Below are 13048 nucleotides of genomic sequence, written 5' to 3'. Positions count from 1 at the left end.
GTTTAGCACACGCTCCTCTTCACATCACTACATCTCCCACGTCAGCCCACACCAAACCACTTACTCCAGCATGAGCTTAACCTGCTACTGTACATTCCCGAGCATGCACACAACAAAGTCACAGGCCTTGTATCTCTCATATAGAACACTACACCATTCTCCATCAACATCCACCCCATCCCCACACAGCAATCACATATCCCTATCGCATAACATTTTTATAGGATGGACATAAGAAGGTTCTAGACATACCTGACTAGACTCCTATGCATCATCTCAACAAACAGAGGCAGGTAGGAGATGGGAAGGACATAGAGGTACCCACCTTATTCCAGAAATGCTCACATTATTGATCCCTATTGGCCTGTACCATGTCATCCCTAGTTAAAGGGTAGGGCAGCTCTGTCCCAGGACTAACAGCACCGAGCAATGAGCATTAAGTCGATGCATAATTAAGGAAGACCTACACTTTCCTAAACCTCTTGCTAGAAGAACCCCTACACTGCCCCACAGACCTACACCATGACACTGTAGGTCATAGATGGGGAGAGGTCATCTAGGTAACCAAACCGCACTGACTGGCACAGCACTGAAACAGCACTACAGAATATCTCCTCAACAAACCCAGTCAGGCAGACAGGAGACGAAAATAACCCATAGCTAGCTGTCCCTCCCACTAGCACCACTCCCCTCATAAACCCGACAGAGTACATTACTACTGATAAGAGATGGGGCGCCACCGCATGACAATACTGAACAGGTGACATAGAGAGAAACGCACTAAACCACACATAAAAAAGACTGACGTGGGGAAAGGCTTTGGGTACCTGCCAGGATATTTCATCTCACCTGCCCTACACATCTATGCAATATGACAGCCATCCCACAGTCTAATACATTAGCAATCACACGAGTCATTCACCCGTACCACAAGGTTATGCAGTTGGCAGGGCTGTGATTTGTAAATCCCACATAAACTAACACAACATAAGATGTTTATGCTCATGTCTTATTGAGTCTGTCTGCCAGATTGCCCATCCTATAGTCTGTGGGATTGCCATTCTTGGTTTCCTATCATTTTCCAATGCTTTCAGTTCTCTGCCTTTCTGATTTCCTTTACTGATTTTCATTATAATGTCATTTATAGAAAGCTAGAAAAAACACAAAAATATACTTGCAAACGTTAAACATTGGAGAAACATGGAATTCCTCGGATTGATTTACAAAAAATAGCACATGTAAGCAATATATTTGGCAATCACATGTGCACAACATAAAATACAGTGAAGTGTATTCGATTGTCCTCCAAATGTTTGTTTTTGTGTGCACACGGCCAATCTGCCAGTGTGTACGTTTCTCATTGGATGGGTGCCCATCAGCAATGTGCTCACTGGCAATCTGACTACAGGTGGAATGACCATTGGCATGTTACCCATGAGCAACGTGCTCACGGGCATCTTGTCTCTGACCAAGAGCCATCACCTGACGCTCCAGTTCCATTGGGAAGCAGTATTCCCCTGCCCCTCTTCCTTTGGTGAGCATCCCCTTTTCCTTAGGTATCTAAGCACACCGAGGCCCGAGCCCCAAATACTCTACTTCTTGTTAAAGGTTCCGTGGTAGACAGTAGACTTTGTCCATCGGTTCTGGGACAGAGTTGCTCATTTGGTTCCTGTCACTATAGCCCAAAGATCGCCATGCATAACATTTAATTGGAGCTTAGTTGGTCCAGTAGAGGAGGGCTGATTTGCTGAGCCTCCAGCAGGAGTACAGTGATATGATATGATATGGCATTTATAACGCGCCTATACACAAGTAGTTCAAGGCGCGGACAGTCTGAACAAAGGGGCTCTGGTGGGTGTTTGTCTTAAGCAAAATGTGGTTGTCAGGAAGTGCCCAGACCCCAGTTAGGTCCTCGCCTTTGGACCGTGGCAGGTGGTTTCTTGGTGGTCATCCTGGGCCCTGCAGACCACTCTTAATGAGCATGTTGATGTCCCTTTTGGATGACTATCACCAAGGTGGGTTGGTGGAGCTGTGAACTGGCCATTGCAAATAATGGGGTTGCAAATGTCTGAATTGTTACAGAATAAGTAGATCTCCAGCTCCTCCAATGTGGACGTTCCTGGCCACTTCAAAAGGAAATGGTGAATTCTACTGAGCATCTGTCGAGGGGATTTGTCAGATAACAAGCAGACCTCTCATAGCTATCGGCAATGGTATTTTTTAACATAGCCCACACTTTCCAAAATAGAAATCTGTAAGGTAGTGTAAAGGATAATTCCATCTGTATTGAGAACTTGAAAGGATGCTTGTAAATCCTACCTAAGGAGTGGTGCTATGGGCTGGACCCAGCATTCCTTCTCTGATTTGTTTTTTTTTTCTCCCAGAAATTCAGCTAAAATCACAGAAGGCGGCCCCATGTTTGTCACTGGGAATGAACTACGGGTGTGTAAAGTGTTCTTCCACCTGTGTGATTGTGTAGATTACCTATTTCCCTGATGCTTTAAGCTGCAAAGCTTGCTGGATTGTTTGCACATGTGCTGATGGCAATTGTTTTATGCCTGCAGCATTCATTTAGCAGATGACATTTCTTGCGAATTCTGTCTGCGGCTAATACATGTGTGCCTGAAGTAGTTCTCAGCAATACAGTTGTGCTGAATAACATAGACGCATCACCAGTTTTGCAAAGTTGTTAGCATGTTCAAGTTCACTGAGTGGAACATAACCTGCATGAACACACTTGTGAACATTATCACTTGCGAACCGTACATTTAGTGGGAAGAGAAGGACGCGTTGCTTAATTTGCAGATGTTTATTCATAGGGCGCATGACATACGCAGAGGCGTAGGTTCGCCTGGGCACAACCCACACATGTCTGTGAGATCAGCCTAGCTGCTACGGTCTCTTGGTAACTGTTACTAGGTTACTAGGTGTGTGTGGTTTGGGGGATAGCACCTAGGAGCACAATATTCGGTGAGGTGGAGGTGACAGGCTTAATACCACTCTACAAGGTGGTCTCCAAGATAAAGGGGGGGGAGCTGTCATCAATCACCCCATGCAGGCACAGCATTAGTGCTGAAGTTGGGGACTGGCCTACTTACGAGCTTGAGCATGCGGGTACAGGAGGCTGTGAAACCCAGGCCTGCAGCAGAAGCAAAAGGAAGCAGTAATGGTAGAACGTCAATTGTGAAATCTGTCTCATTTATCTTTTATCTTATTTCTTAAATCGAAACACTACCTCTCAACTCTGAACTCTAAACTCTATTTAAACTCCAATTTAGGGCTTGATTATGAGTATGGCAGTGATGGTAAAACATGCAGAATTGACAGGTTCTGGATGATTGACCACCCCCTACAAGTACGAGTCAGTTATGGCATGCAAAAATACCGACACAAAGGGGGTAATTGTGAGTTTGCCAGACTCCGGTAAAAGGGACGGTACCTGTCTGGCAAAGTATGGGTGTCACACAACTAATTTGCCAGAATTACTGGCGCTGATAACACCTCACCCAGAATTACTGGTGCTGGTATCACAGGCAATGGAAATACCGGCAACGCCGAAAACCAGTTCCAGTAATAACAGCACACTGGTATCACCGGCACATTATGAGCATGGATTTGCCAGTAATATCGGCAGATTTTTGCCAGTATTACTGGCAGAACCAAGACAAAGATTCCACCACCTCAGAGCTGCTGGTAAATGGACCCAGGTGAAAGAAATAAGGCCACAGGTGCACCCAATCCACCCAGGTGCACCCAATGCACAATGGAACAGTACTAAAGGGCAACACCCACCACAAGAACACTTCCCAATACTACCATGCTGCCACTCATTGTCGCTACCATGGACCTGGCGTTGCTGCATACTGATGTGCAGTTGATGGTACTGGAGCAGCAGCAGTGGTCACAGGAGGCTTTGGATAGGAGGAGGAGGGGGATACAGGTAATTCAGCTGGTGAGGCAGAGGCGTGCCATGATCCCTCCACAAGGTCCGAACCCTGTATTGCCAAAACAGGGAGACCATTCATGACCTCCTGATTCTAATCTGGGATGACATCGGGAGCAGGATCGTCATCAGGATAGCCACACCACCGGTGTTGAAGCTGATGTTGGTCCTGCACGTCCTGGCCACTGGCACATTATAGCACTCAGTGAGCCAGCTGCATGGCATTTGGCAGCCTTCCTTCTCCAGAGTGCTGGTGCAGATACCAGAGGCCCTCCTTCACTATGTGGGTCAGCGCATCGCCCTCCCAACCACCCAGGCACAGATAAATGCCACCAAAGTCTGATTCAATGTGATTGCATGCATGCCCAATGAGTTGGCAGCATTGGACTGCACACGCGTAGAGCTGGTGCCCCCCTGCCCCCATGCCTCAGAGGAGGTCTACAGGAACCAGATGCAGTTCCATTCCCTTAATGTCCAGGTGACCTGTGACCCAGACCTGACCATCATGCACTGCTGTGTCTGCTTCCCACGATCTACCCACGACTCCATGGTCCTTCGGAACAGCACTCTGCAGGTTTACAAGGAATGTCACAGAGGAAAGGACCTGGATGTTGGGTGAGTACATGTACGTTTACACCCATATTGCAGCATGGGTGATGGGCAAAGCAGAGGGAAATGTGTCCTAAATGCATGCCAGCAAGCACTGTGCACATGCAGGACCAACCATTGCACACCTCAGTTGACAGGCCCCAACACACAGCAGAACCACATGAATGGAGATGTAGGAGTCACTGACCAGGCCATTTCAAACTCAAATGGAGATCCTCATGTAATGGACAACAAGGACCAGAATGAAACCCCCCACTGAATCCAATGGCAGTGAATCAGTAGACTAGGCCACCAAGAGCCATGATATGTATGTCCTGGTGAGACATGGGGCATGCATACACAGATGTACTGTTGAGATTCCACTGTGCATCATTACTCATACATGTTGATGTCAATGTTAATATTAATGGGTCTTGTACCGTGCATGGTTGCCACTTGCTTAGTCAATTGGTGCTCTGGCGGGTCTGCAATGGAGGTAGTGTTGGGATGGATTGTTTGTGGGATTGAGATGGAGAAGAGCAAGAGAGCTTTGATGTCCTGTCAGCAGCTTCTGTTCTGAGAAACAGGTCACTGTGCATTGGGGTTGGTAGCCATCATGTGATGTTGATACATGATTTGTGAATGGGGTGTGTTCATATCAGGTGTTTTCAGGTGCGTGTGGTTAGTGGTCCGGTAGAGGCAGGGTTGTGTTTAGATTGTAGTTTGAGGGTGCGTATGCAGAAACTGAGGTTGTATTATGGTTATTTAGTGGCAATACATCCGAACTCCAACAATCCATTCAAGTGTCACACAATTCCCACCCCGAAACAAACCACCTAGATGTGATATATTTCTTTCCCCCAACCGTCCATCCCAGGGAGCAGAACACAGCATAATACAAATGTTACACAGTGCCTGTATCAGGACTCAGCAGGGAGCGTAAGGCTTAGCTGTACTAATTGACCAGATGCATAATGTGGCTAACCAACACATACAAAGTGTAAAATATGGCTAATTTACACAGTTCGGCTACATGCGAGATAAGGCTAACCTTGTGTCCTTACACCTTGCAGGTGACTCAGGAAACTCGTTGCTTCCATAGCTGATGACCCCTCTGAAAGATCCACAGATGCAGGCGGAAATGGCATACAACAGGGTGTACGTGAGGAGGAGGATGACCATTGAATAGACTTTGGGCTCTTGAAGGCACATTTCAGATGCCTACACCGGTCTAGCGGTGCGCTCATGTACAGGCCAGAGAAGGTGTGGCAGATATTCCTGGCCTGTGCAATGTTGGATAATATCTGCATCAGACTCAACATACACCTGCCCCCAAATTTGGACATTCCTCCTCCAGAGGATGATGAGGATGCAACATCAGCCGGACCCATGCACGTGTGCATGGAGGCCCGGGATGGGTGCATGGCCCATCAAGAGCCCATAGATACCTTTTTTGCTTGGTACCTTTTTCACTCTGCACTTCCTTGTAGCTTACTGCATATGCTGCACACACAATAAATACTTGCACCAAAATAAGGAATGTTCCCTCATTGCTTCAAGTGTAAACAGTCATGTATTGAAATAATATTTTAATACAACACCCTGTGCCCCCTTTCCCTCCCACACACCCTGTCCCCATGCTACCCTCCCCACACACCCCAAACACCCCAAAGTCACAAAGGAAAAACAATATAGTGTAATGCCAAGAGTAATTTTCTCTGCCTCTTTGTCATGGGGCCCTTCGATGGCTCAGGTGTAGAGGAAATCCGCTGAGAGCAGTGTCTTGGGCTGCCCTGCTTCAAGCTCCCAGAGGTGGTAATGTTTGAGGGTGGGTCAAACCCCTGGGCTTCCACGTGCTCTATGTGACATGCAGGGTGTGGGAGAGGGACTCAACCATGGTCGACATATCCTTATTCCCTTCGCGGACCCTTTGGGCCAGCATGACAGGGCAGCCGTGGTATGTCCCTATGCCCATGTGCTCCTGTGGCAGTCGCCATGTATACACTTATTTATTTGTATTCATTTATTTAAATGTATAGACCGCACAGACAGCCCTTAGGCATCGAGCCACTGTTAAATGTGATGGGCTTAGTTACATGAGGCCTGTGCATGGCCTTTGGAATCAATGCAAACTTAATACATACATTGTATATATTACAGGCAGGCATACTGATATTGTTGTATAAAGATATCAAAGATAGCAAACTTAATACATACATTGCATATATTACAGGCAGGCATGCATATTGATATTGTTATAAAAAGTTAGTTATCACCTAGTCAGCATTAGGTGAAGAGTAGAGTTTTGACAGCTTTGCAGAAGGCTATGTGGGAGGTTTCCGCTCTTAGGGGCGGTGGAAGAGCATTCATTTGTACGGCAGCTAAGTAGGGGAAGCTGGCGCCTCCTGCACTGACTCCCTTGATTTTGGATACGTTGAGCATGTTAGAGTAGGGTGTTCTCGTTGGTCTGGATGATGCAGCTCTGTGAATTCTTTGGGACAGGTAGAAGGGGGCTGTTTGGTTGACACATTTCTGGGTAAGTGCTCTTTGATCTCCTCCCCTCCTCCCCTTACTTTCTTCTATGCACTTATCAGAATTGTCCGTGGACCTAGCATGATAGCAACCTCGTCTGCCTCCTTCAACATCCCTTTACTTGTCCCCTCCAGCACTATCTGAAATGTCATCAGGCCTAGTATGATAGTCGCTTGTTTTTTTCCTCTGCTGCCTTTTTGCACCCATCTACCTCACCTTTTGGTTTTCTCCAGCTCTACCAGAAATGTCGTCAGGCCTAGTATGGTAGTTGCCTGTCTGTTTCCATTTCCTTCCCACTCCCCCCTCCCTTCCTTATCTATATCTTACCTCTTTCACTATCTGAAATGTCGTCAGGCTGAGTAAGATAGTTAATTGCACATCTTTACTGTTCATGGCCTGTAAGAATGTTGCTATTTTCCCTTGTTCCCTCCCTTGCCTTGAAGCACTTTATAACACATTGTGCATAGGTTCTATAAATAAAATTATCATATCATATCATGGGTAGCCAGTGAGCCTGTTTTCCGGTGGCAGATACATGTTCCCACTCCCACAGCAGCTGCAGCTCATTGACCTGCTACTGGGCCAGTTCTGTCAGTGCCCCGTGCTGGTCCTCCATTGCACAGAGCTGCACATCTATATCCTGGATGTTTGGCATGGGTGCATGAGGGGGGCTGTGCAATAATGCTAGGCTGAACAATTGGGTTGGGAAGGGGGTGTTGGTCTCCTCCCCCTCCTCTGATGTGCTGTACCGGCCACGTTGGCCTGGTGGCCAGCGTGCCCATGGTGGTGTGGAAGGCACCAGAAGGATGGTAGGGCCACTGAGTAAGGTTTGGTTTTTGCAGCAGCAGGTGGTGGCACAGCTGGTGGTGGTGGCACAGGCGGAGGTGGTGCTGGTGCAGGAGGAGGTTGTGCTGGCACAGGCAGAGGTGGAGCTGGTGCAGGAGGAGAAGGAGGTGGTAAAGGAAGAGGTGGTGCTGGCTCAGAAAGTGGCTGTGCTGGTTGCGGAGGTGGTGGTGGTGCGACCTTGCAGGGTTTGGCCGCACGTGCTGAGCCTGATGATGGTTCAGTGACGTTGTTGTCATCATCAGAGGATTTGGCTGTTGGGATGAGATGAGCATGCTGTTAGTTTTCTGGCAGTCACATCTGTGGGTTTGCATTACATTCATGCTACATTGTGTGCCCTGCTCTTGTCATGTTTTTTGTTTGGTCTGTTTGCTCTGATGTGTGCGTCTACATGTGAGTGGTGTGATTGCACATTGGCTATTGGTCTGCCCAGATGGCTTATTGTGTGCAATGGGCCTATGATTCCTGTACTGTTCTCCCTTTGGCACACATGGACACTCATTGTGTGTCCATATCTGGGGCAGTGCATTTTGACTACTTAGCTTGTGCAAGGCTATATCTGCACGCAAGTACTGGTGTGTGTGTGTGTGTGTGATTGGCGCATTTCTGCATTCACCACCACATTGTCAGTAACGGCAGTCAGATCTGGCTCCATGAACCATGGCTTGCATAGCTGGATCTCCGGGACTCAAGATTTCCCACTTCCTGGCATGTCTGCACTCTCAGATGGGGGTAGATGGGAGCAGGAAGTGGGGGATTTAAAGTGATTCAAAATGGGCACCGGTAAGCTCCCGCTCCTACAATGACGCTATTTCCGGACCTGTAATCACTGGCGCTGGTAATTCCGGTACCTGAATTACCAGTGCCAGTTATTCCAGCAGTTATGGTGCCAGTATTGCTGTTCCCAAACACCAGCCCTTTTCAGTCGATGCTGGTAATTCCATGGTGCTGGAATTACAGTTTCTGGCAAGGGGCTGTGTGTGCGCCCGAGGACCTCTGATGTGCTATTAATTCTGGTCTGCCATAAACAGTAATACTGGCACCGTAGAATGGCCAGCATTTTTCAGGAAAACTGAAAATAGCTGGTGTGGTAACCATGCCTTACTACACCCGCACAATACAGGATGCAGAGAGCAACCATTACTGATTCTGGTATTTACCACATAATTCAGACTGACATTACAGAGAAAAATAGCACATGAAACACCATAAGAAATTACTGGCATGGAATAGCCGGTCAAAATGAAGGGCAAATCAATCACAGGTGCACATAACCACCCATTCTCAAGATAAGAAGCCTTAAACAGATCACTCTGGAGACAGCTAATATACCTAGGGGAGCTGTACTTGTTATATGATTGCCAGTGGAATGCAGCAATCATGCAGCAGATGGGCCAACCACGACAAAGGATGTGTCAGAGGCACCCAGTGCTGACAATCAGAACAACTCCATGGATACCTCCAGAAATATAAATTCTGAAGACTCATCAGCTGGACAGGTCAACCAGAATCCATGAACTCTATTTCATTCAGAATGACCTTGAGAGCCAAAAATTGGCATATGAACTGCCATCCCCTCTCTACCAAAGTTAGTGGCAGCGCTCTATGTTCTTCCTAATGGTAGCTATCATCGCACTGTCGGCATGGTGCATAGAATGGCCCAGCCCAGATTTGAAAGAATACTGATGTAGGTGTTGGCCTCATGGCTACACCATGTAGTAGCACATATTTCCCTCTCAACAACCCAGGTGGGCATAGTAGCCCTGAAATGACACTTCTATTATGCTCAATTTCCAAATATGATTGGTGCCTCAGACTGCACACATGTGCCACTTATGTGCTCCCATTCAGCAGAGCAAGGGTACAGGAACAAGTAGCATACATAAACTGTGCAAATGACATGTGATGCCGACATGACCATCATACACTGCTGTGCAAGGTGTGCTGGCTCTATACATGATGTGATTGAACAGTTTAGCAGGTACCCTGTCTAAGTACATGGTCACAAACATGGGACAACGGACATGGCCCTAGGTAAGCGCAATACAGTTCTCATGTCCCAGTCCAAAGGGGTGTTGTGTTCATGGAGAGACTAAAGCAGCCATGCACAGCCACAAATCTACAACAACACCATCTCCCACATCCCAAACGCATGCTCCAGGGATCCAGTCATGCATTCACAATAATGCCTATATTAGACTGGTTACACAAACAAAATGCATGCATTGTAATGTCTCACCCACATCAATACAGGTGAGACTGGCTACACTCCTGCCATGACTAATGACCACATACCGAAACTCCCAGAGGCCTGCAGAGAGGCGCAATAATACAGCATGCATCCTAACACGCTGTATCGTGGAATTGCTGTCCGGACTACTGAAAGCCAAGTTATATTGCCTACTGGTGGAGCACTGATGTATGCCCCCAACAAGGTTGGTCACATAATCATAGCTGACAGTGTCATGTGCTAATGCCCCAGAATATCATCATTCCATAACACAGTGATGATGATGATGGTGAAGAGGAAGCCCCAGTGATGGGTCAACATTGGATGGTGGGAAGAGCAGATCAAAAGACAGTGTTTAGTGGCCTCATTTGAAGGTGTGGGCTGTGTGAGGAACCAGGAATGATACGTGGACACAGAGGACTCAAGATGATTGGTATTGACATTTATTAAAGAATATAGGGGTTGGAAAATGCCTCACTGTTCCTAATCTAGGAGGTGTTTCCCTACCTCAACCAAAAATAAAGGTCTCTGAAGTGTCAAGATTTCCAACACAAAAGTGTAATATGTCCGAAATCCTATCGTAGCCCTCGCATTTTTACACAAAATCTAAGGTGTTAAGAGTATTGCCATTGACTTAGAAAGTGCACAAATGGTCAAGTTCAACAAAAGGTATAACTCCAAAAAAAGTTACAGGTGGAAAATGTTCACAGTTCCAAAGGGAATGACTCTCTTCCCCTGGATTCTCACCACCAAATCAAGTTCTTTATAGCCCAAAAGGATAACTCTCTCCTCTTTTGTTGCAATTCACTCGAGTGGAAAATACTCCCTTCCGCAGTTCTTTTTTCCTTATTCAATACAATTTCAAACTAAAGGGCATGGGTCTTCCTTATGATTCTCCCAGACTCGTAAAACACCTGATATACTCCACTGCCAGGTTCTCTTGAACAGTTCCTTTACACAATTTGGGGGTGGGTACCAGACTCACAAAAAACCTGGTATATTCCCCGGCCAGGTTCTATTCTCCAGTTTCTTTACACAATTTGGGTGCAGGTTCCAGACAAATAAAACATCTAGTATGCTCCCCTACCAGGTTCTCTTTTACAATTCTTTATGGTTGCAAACCCAGATCCACAATTCACCTGGTATGCTATCCTGCCAGGACTTTATGTTTCAATCTCTCTTTCTCATTCAGTGCAAGTGGGCATGGATCTTCTCCAAGTTACTGTATGCAAAATACTGTGACGATGAAGATGACACTCATTTCAATGAGGATTAATCTCTTCCACACTCTCGGCAACCAATTCACCTCTGCACCTCTCCTCTCACTGGCAATTCTCTGCAGCCACAGTTCTCGGTCCTGTCTGCTTCCAGGTCTACCGACCATTCAGAAGTGCTTGGGTTGGCTCCCTCTCGCTGCCTCCATTTACCTGCCTTTGTTGTTTGCTCCCAGATTGGAACATCATCTGCTCTGCACCCTGCATCTCTCAGGTCTGCCTATCTTTCAGTGGCAGCTGATTTAAACGTCCTCCTCCAGTGCGTTGGACCAATCACATTCTTCACAACTCTAGACTGCACAATATAGTTCACACTCTTTCTCTTTAACCAGATGTACAATGTTCATAAATTCTGTCAGCAGCTTTTACATGGTGTTGAAAGGGGTTCTCACAATATGCCATTAAGGCATGGGGAATGGGGGTAACCATGTCTCATTTGATGATTCCTGTCCAATCCTCTGAGGGTCTCCTCTTCTCATGTGATCCTCCCTCACATAGCCACCCCCAGGGTCAGTGTCAGGTAGCAGCTGCCGTCCCCAGCCACTTGAGGAGAGGCTAACTCTGGGAAACGAGTGATGACATCATCGGATTCATCACAGTGGCCACTGATCAACATGGTACAGTACTGTGTATTAAATGTGCAGTATCATGCAATGTGAATACATAAGAATTTAATGCTTATTTATCATTTTATCTTTGCATTTATTACAGCACAAAAAACCCTCGGGTATCCAGGTGCTACTTCCATATAGGGAGGGGGAGAAGCAGTGATGAGTCTAAAGTGGAGCAAAGTGTGGTGTAACAACTATACATGCAACTTGATGTGATCTATGATTTAACTGTTAAAAAATGACTAAACACATCTTGTGTTTGCGTCTCTGCACCCTATATTATACACAAGATTTAGCCATGATCCCACTCCCACTTTTATTGCTCCCATCCCCAACACAGCCCTCAGTACCTCCCTCCCCAGAACACCCCTCAAAATTCCACCTGCTCAACACATCCCTCAACCTCCTCTCTCGAACACTTTGCTCAGCGTCTTCCCTCCTCAATAGTGGTGAATTATAAGTAACTAATTCCGATGTGAGTTTCTTCCGTTTGCCAGGCAGGCTTTGGGTGTGAGGGTGTGATTGTCTTATTGACCTATGAGGTGGGTTGCAGGGGGCAGATTACTCTGTGCTGTTGAAAGTGGTAGATGGTGTTGAGTTGGCATTAGGCAAGCATTGCAATGGAATTAGTGTCCTGTCCACATACACCAAAAAGCCAGACATCAGAGCAAAGCGCAGTGCTCTTATTCATGCACTGGCTTTGGAGGGTGATAGCACTCACCATGCGGTCAAGTTCCCCCACAAACATGACATGTGCTATCCTGTATTCTTCATTTGGGAAGTCCGTACAGCCACTGTAGTCTGGTCTCCCTCTCACATAGTTGCTGGATGACTGCTTGGTGTTTGGCCTCAGTTATCTCTTTTTGGCCTATGACTTAAGAGCTCACAGATGCCTAGTGGAATGCATGGGGAGCAGGTGCAGACAAGGCTACTGGATCCACTTGTTTCATATTGCCGGGCCCATCTGCATCCGTTGACAACACTGCAATGTCACTCATGTCATCATCGGAATTGTCTGTGCCAACTC

Source organism: Ambystoma mexicanum, chromosome 1q (genome assembly GCF_040938575.1).
Source record: "Ambystoma mexicanum isolate Mex_15411 chromosome 1q, UKY_AmexF1_1, whole genome shotgun sequence".
Taxonomy (NCBI): domain Eukaryota; kingdom Metazoa; phylum Chordata; class Amphibia; order Caudata; family Ambystomatidae; genus Ambystoma; species Ambystoma mexicanum.
Note: the sequence above shows the minus strand (reverse complement) of the source record.